The following is a 12,063-nucleotide window of genomic DNA, read 5'->3' as shown; positions in this document are numbered from 1 at the left end:
TATACAACTCATGATTGTCACATAGTTCTCTCTGCTGTATGTAGTTTGTTTTATGAATGTGTAATAAAACAGATGTGTATGAGAAAAGATTAAATGGTATTATATTCAGGACCATACTCCCTTGTATATAAGAACCCCAGAAGTCTGCCACTAAGCTAAAACTTTAAACAAGTTTAAGACTGCCTAGAACTTTTTTTCTCATCCTCGTTCATAAATAAGGTTTTTATTTCCATAAAACTAAGGAATAGGTGGAACAAAGAGGGCTGCATATCATATATTGGCTCCATGGGTCAGAACCAGAGTCCCTGAAGAAAGCCCAGGAAACATATTGGTGAAAGTGCAGCTTGGTGGCAGCAGGAGACCCTAGTGTTTTTGAGATATTAGTATCATGGGATGACCACTAAGACAATAACAGGTGTGCAGTGGAGCCAGCCTGAGCTTACAAGTTGTACTGTGTATGCTGTGAGTTTGTGAACTCTGACATTGAGCCTTATGTTGAACTTTGGTTTTGCATTGATCTGTGACTGTATCCCCACTATTCCTTCTTATAGTGTGATGGCATGGTTTGGTGCTTTGTGTTCGGATGTTAATTGCTTATCCCCAGAGATCCTTACTGTTCTACAAGCAAATCTTCATATAACCAAAGTGATACTTTGCCTCATAAACAACCCCTGATTGGCTAAATAAAGTTGCCTTTATACCTGGATTGGGTAGAAGTGAGATAGGTGGAGCAAAAGTTCATGGGCTTGAAGAACAGGGGATCACAGGAAGGAGAAGACAGGAAGGAGAAAGGGACCAGGGAGGAGAGGAAGAAGCAGAGACTACCATGGCCTGGAAGAGTTAGCTCTGAGGTTTGGTGTTGAAGAGCAGCAGCCCAGATAAGAATGATTATGGCAAAAGACATTGGATGTGGGGTTGGGAGGTAACAAGTTAGCTTAGGGGCCCAGCCTCAGGGTTTAAGGCATATTAAAAATCTGAAAAAAAAGAAAATACTGAAGGTGAGTCTAAAACATTTTATAGTACTAGGATACACACACACACACACACACACACACACACACACACACACACGCACTAAAAACAGCTTAAGAATGATTAAAAATAACATTTAAGAAAGTCTGTCTAAATGGCAGGGGAGTGAACTGATAAAAACAGCAATGGTCAAAGCTGAAACAATTTGATTAAAATGAAAATATGGAGTACTGTCCTCCATATTATGATAACTCATAATATCAGTACCTTTACTGTGTATTATATAATGAAAATGATACGTTAACTCTGTAGTCTTCTTCCCAAGTGTTTAATAACCAAAACTAATCATGATGAAAACATTATACCATCAATAATGAGGACATTTTATAAAATATGTGACTAGTACTTCTTGAAACTGTCAAGATATCCATTAACCAGAGAGAGCTTAAGGAAGAACAGAAAATTAAATGTAATTATTTTTTTACTCTCAAGATAAAAGTGTCTGTATTGCATCTTGGGAATATCTTGCCAGACAAGTTATTGTTGTGGTTCTTAAGCTTCACAGCTATGCAGCACTGTTAATTGATTTTTTCCCTTGGCAGCTTGCATAATACTTTAAGGACTATGACAACTAGTCCTCAGTGAGGAGGCTTCCAAGTTACTTTCTGATTGATATTTCCAAGTCTATGTGGAAAATGTATAGTGTCTTCAACAATGAGGGCTTACTACCTTTAAGTTCTGAGAGACTGCCATAAGAAATGGCAATATTTACATTGTTTTTAAAGTGTCCCACACTCCCTTAAGCAACAATTCAAAGGGAGGTTTCTCATGCCTAACACTGGAGTTTTTATTAAATAATCTGTGGCTTTTGTGGAAAGCATTATCCTCCCATGTGGCATAACTACATTTAAAGCTTATATATTGGCAATGGAGAGATTAATTAGTAGTTGAAGAGTATGTGTTTCTCTTGCACATGACTCCATGGTTCTCAGCACCCACATGGTAACATATAACCATCTATATCCCTTGCTCTAGGGGATCTGGCACCCTCTGCTAGCCTCTGTGATGGAGGTATTTTAATAATTCACTTACATATCTGTAAGCAAAACATGAATACATGTAAAATAAAATAATATTTAAAAATTTAAGCATACTTATGCATATATGCATGTATACATATATATTATTTAAGTACACATATAATAATCTTTATCTATGGCTTTTTCATATGTTTTTAGGTTGTATATCTGTCCTACCTCCCTCTTCTTCTGTATTGGCCTCTTTCTTTCCTCCAACTTTTTCCACTTCCTCCTCCATAGCATCTGTATCCTCCTCTCCTCCTCTCTGGAACACCTTCTCCTTCTTGTGCCCTATAGGCTTCCTTTCTATGTTTCTGGTTTCTGTAATTAGGATCCCCAAATACAATAGTACATCTAGTCCTTGCCTTTCTGGTTCTGGCTTACTTTACTTGTATACTTTCTAGTTCTGTTTATTTACATAAAATTTTCATAATTTCTTTCTATTAAATTTTGTACTTATACATTTATGTTATTACACATATATAAATTAAACTACTTACAGCAAGAAGAACCATAAAACAATCAGGAATATATATATATATATATATATATATATATATATATATATATATATATATCACATTTATGGCATTTTAGCTATTTGTATTTTGCAGGCTTAAGGAAAACATCTTTTCCAGAATCAAAGAACCTCCTTATAGCGATGGCTTCAAATGTGGCAAACTAGCCACTAGCCAAAATGTACTAATTTCTACCACAGACAGAATTCTGCCTAAAAATGAGCAAGCATGGATGAAGACAGAGTCGATGGCTAGAATTTTAATACTTTTATTTAATATTTTCCTTTCAATTAATTTTTCTCATACATTTTATTACATGTGTTTGGATGTTTTCACTGCATGCATACCATTTGCCACTCGAGTACCTGGTGTTCTGAGAATGCAAAGGAAGGCACAATATTCCCTGGAGCTGTAGTTACAGAAAGTTGTGAACTACCATATGAGTACTATAACTGGGTCGTCTGGGACACTTAACCATTGTGCCATCTCTTTAGCGACTAGAATTCTGTATTTTTATTGTTAGACAGATTCATGCACTTGTGTAATGAATTTTAGTCTTTCTTCCCCCTATCTTCCTCTTTCACATAGCTTCTACTTTTACTCAAACCCTTCTTCCTATAAAGTACCCCTATTTACTTTTAAGAAAGGCAAATTACTACAGATATAAGGAATGGAGTGATTAGAAGGAAGAGGTCCTAAAAGTTTTGACCTAGGATGTTCACAACCTGTAAGATATTTATATACTACTTGCCTCTTTCAAGTTTGTATCTCTTGGACTTTTCTCCTGCATGATCCATTACCTAAATTTCAGGTGAGTATGTGTTTCCAGTACACCTCTGCAAATTAGTTTCTTCCATATGTTAATCTTAATGCCTCAGTTTTCAGTCATTATTCTCTTTCCATGGTATAAATGAAAACTTAGCTTACTAACCACTTTGCTTCCTCATATAGATTTAATAATTTTCTTCCTCAAAAAGATTTAAGATTCAGAAAACCAAGTTAGAAACCACTGCTTTTGTAAAACATACATGCTCTGTATTTTGGTCCCTTATTTATATGCTTAAAAATTAGAGTAATTACCTGTTTCCATTCCTAGGTCTGAAAATAGTTAGTAGTTTGTAATATAAATATACATTAAAAGTAAGTTGCTCTAAATTTTTACTTTACTTATTAGATGTATTAACAACTTGTTATCTAATATGTTATAGAAATTATTTTATTGATTTAACAAGTATTTAGAAATCAATTAATTGTTTGAGTAATTGTTAGAGTAATTGTTAGAGTATAGGGTTGTTTATCACTTAAAATTTCTAAGAAGTATATTTTAACAATAACATTTTATTTTAACAATAACATTTTCACTGAGACACCCAACATTTTTATATAATTCATCTTTAAATGAAAATCACTGCCACTTCATTTTATATAGAAAGAAATAACATAAACTAAGTCTTCTAAACTAGTAATTAAATCACAATAAAAAGGTTGATATGTAATAACATTCCTCTTGGTATATAAAGAACATCATTATGAAACATTCAAGAGAAAATTTAATAACTTTTCAAAATTTAAATGGAGGTGAAAATGTTTCTACGAACTATTTCATCAAGACTTTAGAAGACTTTAGCTGCTGCTAATGAGTAACTCATTTTAATCCATGTGGCCCACAAAGTAACTATAGTCTTTAATTTCAATAAAACAATTTTCTAGATTTCACTAAGGAAAATGGTATGGAAAATTATGACTTTTTAAAGGAAAATTTGTATGATTTGGAAAAGGTACTATTCTTTATTAAAGTACATACATTTATTCATCTGTAAAACCAAAATCGTAGTAGTATAAAATAGTAAGAAATATTCTTATTTTGGAATTCAATTCCCTTTATTTTGTTTTTACTTATGTCCTTCAGAAAAGCTGTTTTAAAGTATAACTGGTCTGCTTGCAGCAATATTCATCGTTTACATTTTTATTGAAGTTTGAGTAGCTTTACTGGCTTTAAATTTTTTTTTCTCCTAACATGAAACAAAAGAAAAAAATCAAAAGCTCCCTCACATAAGGTTATATATTTGAAGAATTTATTTTCATGTTGTGTTTGTAGGCACCACTGTTATACCTTGAGTAATAGTGCTCATGGGAATCAAGGCAGATATGGACCTCATTTTATTAGAATTAGATGAAAAATAGCATAACAGAAGAACATGGGTAAATTGTAGTTTTTCACAAAATTCCAATGTCATATTTCTCTTTGCCTACTTTCAGAAGCTGCCAAAATTTAAATATTGAATAGATTCAAGTAATACTATTTATTGTTTGCAATGCACTTGTCATTTGCATCAAGATCATAACTTGTTCAGCTTTCCCACCTAAGTTTTGGAGTGAGTCATATTATATTAAAGTTTAAGATTTTTATATCACTAGTAGCCCATATATGATAATCTTAGCGACTCATTTCCAAAGAAATAAGGAAGTAGTGACATCTACTCTGCTAATCACCTTTGCATCGCTGCTAGAGATTGCTTGATGGAATGGTATTACTAGTTAGCCTAAGCCATAAACAGACCTCCAGTGATTACCACCACTGTTGCCAAACATCGCAACCACAACCACTCTGATATTGATTACTTCTACCTATAACAGAGTTTAAGAGAACATTATCACTAAACTCTATCAGAGATAAGAGTGCTTTTTCCACTCTTATTCAGTGTAGTAACCAAAGTAATAACCACAGCAAAAATACCAGAGAAGATAGGAAAGGGCTAAAAATAGGAAAGAAAGAAATGAAACTATTTCAGTTCAGACACAGTATGGTTCATTACCTAAAAGAACCTATAGAAACTATCAGAAAATGTTTGGGTTTGACAAGTACTTTCAGCAAGCTGTAACAGAAAATTCAGCACATTTTACATATACAATTAATCGATTTGAGGAGAAAAATTCCATTTACAGTGGCTTTAAAATATAAAATAACAAAAAATAGAATAACTATGAATAAATCTACCTAAGGAGACAAAAGATCTCTACATGAAGTCTTTAAGACACTTAACAAAGAAATTGAAGAAATGAATGGAGAGGAACTTCCATGTTCCTGGATATGCAGAATTAATATTGTGAAAATAGCAGTATTGTAGAGGAATTTCAAACCAGGAACATAGGCACTCTGATCCACAGACCTTCTAGATCTTTGTGATCTGGCTGAAATGCAGATATATCCTTTCTCCATGCTTTTAGTCCCAAACAATGGTGTCTAATTAAAGGACAAAGTGATCAGAAAAGGATTTGACAGAATAGGATATGCCCACCTCTCAGGAAAGTAGGACAGGAAAGAGAGGTGATTCAAGAGAGTTCAGGGAGAGGAAGTTGAATTGAAATAAGGTCACTAAGTTGGGAGTCAGTGGGGAGTCAGTTGAAAGGCAGTTCTCCCCATCAGTTCAGGCAATTGAGTTCAGTCAGTTGAGTGAATTCCACTGATTTCAGTTGAGGGCAGAATCAGTTTAGTTGAGTGGAATTGAGTTTGGCACAGTCAGTCAGAAGTTTGCTGGGATCCAGGGCATTGAGTTCAGTGGAGTGAGTAGAGTTCTTGCAGTTCAGTGAAAGTCAGTACAGACAGTTCAACACAGAGGGTAAGAAAGAGGCAGAAGATTAGAACAAATTGACAGAGTTAGTTTGAGGCCAACCAGAGAAATTCATTGAGAAACTGAGAGAAGCCAAGTTTAATTGGTCAGCTTGGAGAGGAGTTTTAGCCAGAACAGCTGAGTTGAACCAGCCAGCCAGAGTTCAGAAAGTACTAGAAAGGGTGAGATCATTCAATAGTAAGCCTCCAAGAAAAAAAATTATATCAGGCAAATAAAGGGTAAATTTATACTATATTATGAAATGTGATTTATTATTTCATTGAAATCACCATAAAATTCCAGTGACATTATTAATGTGTTAGAAGAAAGCAGTTTAAAACTCTCTTAAGCAAAAACAAAGCAAAATGCTGGATATGTCACAATATTTGACTTCAAATTACACTGTAAAGTCCCTATGGCAAAGATAGTATGAAATTGGCTTAGGAACAAACATGTAGACCAATGAAACAAAATATAGTATCCGGAAATGAATCCACACATATATGGTGATATAACATTTGACAAGATGATCATAAATGTACACTAGAGAAATGATGGCATATTCTATAGATTATACTAGAAAAATGGGTACAGAACAGGAAAGTTATATCCACATATCTGTACAAAAATCAGCACAAGGTTAGCCATTAGTTTAAAAATCTAAGGTTTTAAAATGATAAAATTGCAAAGGAAATCCCAGGGTTTCTTTCTTGATTAGTCAAGAGCTTCCTGAATGGGACACTAATAGCACAAGAATAGTTCCAAATGTTGACAAATAAAATTACATGGAACATCAAATTATTCATATTAAAGCAAAGTATCAGTAGAGGGAGCAACAAGCCTACAAAACAGAAAGATATCTCTGCCAACTATACTTCATACATGTGTAAAATCTAAAATATATCAATCATCATAATAATCAAGCATCAAAAACACCTTCCATGTTTTTAATACCTGAGTAGTATTCCAATGGGTAAATGTACCATAGTTTCTTTATCTGGTCTTCAGTTGAGGGAAATCTAGGTTGTCTCACATTTTTGGCTATTATGAATAAAGCTGTTACAAACATAGATGAACAAGAGTCCTTGTGTTATGGTATAGCTTCTTTTGTGTATATACTCATGAGTAGTATACCTGGGTCTTGAGTTACAACTCTTTCCAATTTTCTGAGAAAGCTCCAGATTAATTTGTAAAGTGGTTGTACAGGTTTTCACTTCCACCAGCAATAGAAGAGTATTCCTCTTTCTCCATGTCCTTTCTAGCACATGATATCATTTGAGTTTTTGTCTTAGCTATTATTGCAGATGTAAGATGGTGTCCCAAAGTCTTTCTTACTGGAGCATGTCAACACACAACATGTTTTTATGTGCTTAAATCTCACCCCAAGGAAGGCTTAGGTATACACTGGGATCGCAACACCCAGCGCAATCACCAGCTGGTTAATAAAGACTTTCTACTGTCTTAAACTCATATCAGAATGGTCTTTTCTGGTGAATAACCCACATTGATTATATAAGTTGGACTTCTAATAATCTGGTGCTATGTTACATAATCATATAATATAATATAAATGTATCTGATCTCATATATGTGGTAAAACTATGTTTTAAATCTCCAAAATCATGTTTTCTCAAGGTAACATTGCTACCTATAAAAATTTGAATATCTGCTCTTAGGAATTAAGTTTAGCTTGTATTCTGAAGAACTATATAAAATTATGATATCAGAACCATTTCATCAATTTACCTTAAATATATATACCTTAAATATATATAATATATATATATATATATATATATATATATATAAATTTGATACCAACATATATATTTAAATATTTTAAAAATACATATTTAAAGTATTTTGTTCCATGTTAAAAAATATATATATATATTAATTCTGGAAAATAACTTCTTAATTTGTAAATGGTTACTAGTGAATATACTAACTTGTTTAAACTAAGATGTCCAGTCTTAGTGCTATCTTCTCAATTTACACATTACTACTAGTGTTATAGAGTCATAGAAAAATGTTACTGACTTTTTAAATGTTCTTACTTGAAAAATGTTTTTCTCAAAGCATTTTATGTGATTCCCAAGGGTGTTATACTTTTCTTGCCTCATATTAATTTTGTGCATGTTTTTTTAATGCTCTTAACTAGTCAATGAGATATTTTAGATAAAGTCTGGCTAATTTCTAACTCTATATCTAATATAAAATGCAGTATTGATCAAATACTAGTTGTTTATCAAATGATTGTCTATTTAATTGAGTCAATTTTTTAAAACATATAACAATCCATTATGTTATGGCTTCATAAATAATTTTTATAAAATAAAAAATTGAAATATTTGCTTTCTGCCTACAGAACACCAAGGAAAATAACACCAAATATAGTATAAGGTAAATCCATGGTCATCTGAGACATGCTATTGAAATTAGCTTGAGTTTTGCAAGATTTCTAGTAAGATTCTGCATGTGAGAATTACATGCTCAAATTCCTTAAAGACACAATGTAGTCAATGCCACAAAAGAATAATCATTACTTCAAGTAACTCTTGTCTGAAATCAGTTTCAGTTTCACATCTAAATAGTAAACAAATCAGCTAATATAAAGCTTAAGGGAGGTCAGGGACAAAAGCAATTACTTGTTAATGGATTATAAACAGTGCTTTGAGTTAATTGAATTGATTAATTGTGATTCTTCTTATTTAAGTTATTTCTTGTCTGTTATTGTTTTTTTTTTTTTTTTCTAGACAGGATTTCTCCATGTAGCCTTGACTATACTAGACTCATCTTTTGGACCAGGCTGGCGCCAGACTCACAGCTATCTGCTTGCCTCTTTCTCTCAGAATGCTGTGATTAAAGGCATGAGTCACCATGTCCACACCCCTTCTGTTACCCTTACCTTTTACAATACAAAAATGTATATACCCTGTGGAGATAGTAATAGTTATTTCACTTTCATTAGTAAATATGACATTTGTGTAACCCCATTAAATATTTGTCATTATCTAATATATATTCAAGTAACAACGACAACAATGAAAACCCACCTCCTGGACAATTTTATTTTTTAAATGTCAGTAATAAATTATTTTGTCAACAAGAAAATTAAGTTTAAATGAATAAATGAAGAGAAGAAGTGTCTAGTAAATATTTTGTAATATCTTATTCCCTTTACTAATAGGTATTGGCTCTCATTATTTCTTCTAGGTATTTTCAGATTGAATTCTAGTGCAGTAGGTAGTCAGAATAGTTAAATTTGCTTATTTCAGGCTTCTACTTGTTATTTACTTTTATCCTATTCCTTTCATTCTTAGTTCAAATGTCCGTGTCATTAAGGTGTTTCTTGGAGACAGCAGATAGATCATTTTTCTAATTCAATGAGTTTGTCTCTCTGTGCCTTATCATTGTTGAATGTAATGATTTACATTCAGAATTGTTGTTGAGAGAGTTTTGCTACTTTTATAATTTAAGAATGTGGATCATTGCTTAGTGTTTTCTTTATCTTTTATTCATAATAAAGATTAGGTCAGCCATGGTGGTACACACCTTTATTCCCAGCACTCGGGAGGCAGCCAAGGCTAAACTGAGAAACCTTGTCTTTGAAAACAAAAAACAAAAAACAAACAAACAAACAAAAAGATTATGGAGTATTATGGCAGGCAGAATCTTTATTTTATACTGCTCTTTGTTCATCACTTCTTATAGCATTTATTCTTTTTTTGTGCTCACTTGACTGAGATTGTCTTTCTTCTTTATTTGCATTTAAAAAACCCATTAATTATCTTTTGTACTGATACCTTGGAACATATTAATTGTTTTATTTTGTATTTATGTAATGTACTTATTTTAATGTCAAAATTATTATAGTCTTAATATATCAACCTTGTTTCATATGTATTTACTTTCAAGTATGTTATTCTTGGGAAGTACTTTTCTGTTATTCTGAAATCCATGCCTTTCTATATGAATTAGATTTTATTTGTTTCTACTTTCCATGATTTGTTTTGTAGTGCTGGCATCACAACTGTAATTTACTTCAAAGAGATTCACCTTTATCATGTGTATTTGAAGTTCTAGGTGCCTTCAGTTTTAAACCCTATTATTTCTCCAAATTTTGGTACATATCTGTGAAGTTTCACCAAATATTTTTCTGAATTAGTTTTATCTCTTCTTTCTAATGCATGAATCCTTGTCTATGATTTCTTGGTGATGCCCCAGAGGTCCTGGAAGTTATGCTCACTTATTGCTCTTCTCATATCCTTAAGTTTGAGTCTACTATTTCTTTAGCTTTGTTCTTCTTCCCTGACGTTTGTTTTAGTTAAGGTTACTACTTCTGTGAGGAAATAGAAGGAAAAGGGCAACTTATAAAAGAAAGTATTTAATTGGTGGCTTGCTTATAGTTTCAGAGGGTTAGTCTATGATAAACATGGTAAGGAATGTGATAGCAGGCTGGCAGGCAGATTTCCAGGGAGCAGAGGGAGAGACTGTTCCTGGAATGAGATTTTGAAAGCTCAAAGCCTACCCCTAGTGACATACCACCTTTAACAATTTCACACCTCCTAATCCTTCCAAAATAGTTCCACTAATTGGAAACCAAGCATGAAAACATGAACCTATGGGGGAAATTCTCATTCAAATCATGACAACAGTGTTTCTTCAACTTCGGCTAGTCTATTACTGACAATTTCCATGGTGTCTTTGGCTTAAATCATTGAACTTTTCAGTTCTAAAGTTTCCACTTTTATTTCAAAATCTCAATTAATATACTGAATATAACATCCTAGTTGTGACTTTTTCATATGTATGACTTATCTTCACTTCCAACTTGCTGAGTTCTCATTGATGTTGCTGACTTTTTTGTTACGATCTTGCATTGATTTTCTTACTTTGTTCATGTGTTTGTTTGTGTCTTATTTGAGCTTATTGATCATTTACACAGGCAATTTTTATCAAAGTATACATCCAGAGATTTAGTGATTTCACTGTCTTTGAATTCAACATTCAGTAATTTTTTAAAAAAATTATAGAGTTTTTAATTTAAAAATTTTTAATTTTAAAAAGTTAGAGATGTTTATAACTTTAATAGATTAATCCTGCCATTCTTCATGTTTTACAATATGGACATCTATTGCTTGTGCACCATTGCTTTGGATATCTCTTTTGTTCTTCCCCACCCCTTGCCACAAATCTACCTCTGTCTCTTACTTTCTCCAGAAAAAGCTCATATGATAGTCATACTCTGAAATACAGTATCATAAATATGCTTGGGATTCTAGCATGCACTATTGAGAGAATTATTTTATGTTATATAAGGCATTTGTTTCATACGGTATTTGGTTATAGAGTGTGATCTGATATAGCTAAAAATTTAAATACTAACTCCTATAGTCCTACATTCCTCAGTCTTTATGTTTTCTCTAGATTAAATTTGCACTGTCCATTTTCCTGTTCTACAGTTGTTAGATTCTTGTATTCAGGGGTAAAAAGAAAATTAAATGGTCTTTGTTTCACATTTCCCCTGTGGATTTCTCAATCTTTACATTATAGAATTTTAATGCTGAAAAGGTGTAATTGGTCTTTTTAATAATATCTACTTTGATTATGATTTATTTTAAGCCATTGTAAATTGTTTTGTAATGGAAATTCTAATACATATATAACTATGTAACCATATGATACAGGAACAGATTATTAAAGTAAATACGTTATTTATGAATTTCAAACAATAAATTTGCTAGAATGAGATAACTATACATTTTTGAGGCAAACGTTTTGGTTGATGACAAATTTGAATTTTTATTAGCCTAAAAGTTATTGTTAAGCTATTAGTCTAAGAGATGGAGGTCAAATAAAACAATGGGAATTCCATAGGAA

The sequence above is a fragment of the Acomys minous genome (assembly GCF_964271855.1).
Source record: "Acomys minous genome assembly, chromosome: 7".
NCBI lineage: Eukaryota > Metazoa > Chordata > Mammalia > Rodentia > Muridae > Acomys > Acomys minous.
The sequence above is the reverse complement of the archived record's forward strand: the minus strand, read 5'-3'. Positions refer to the sequence as shown.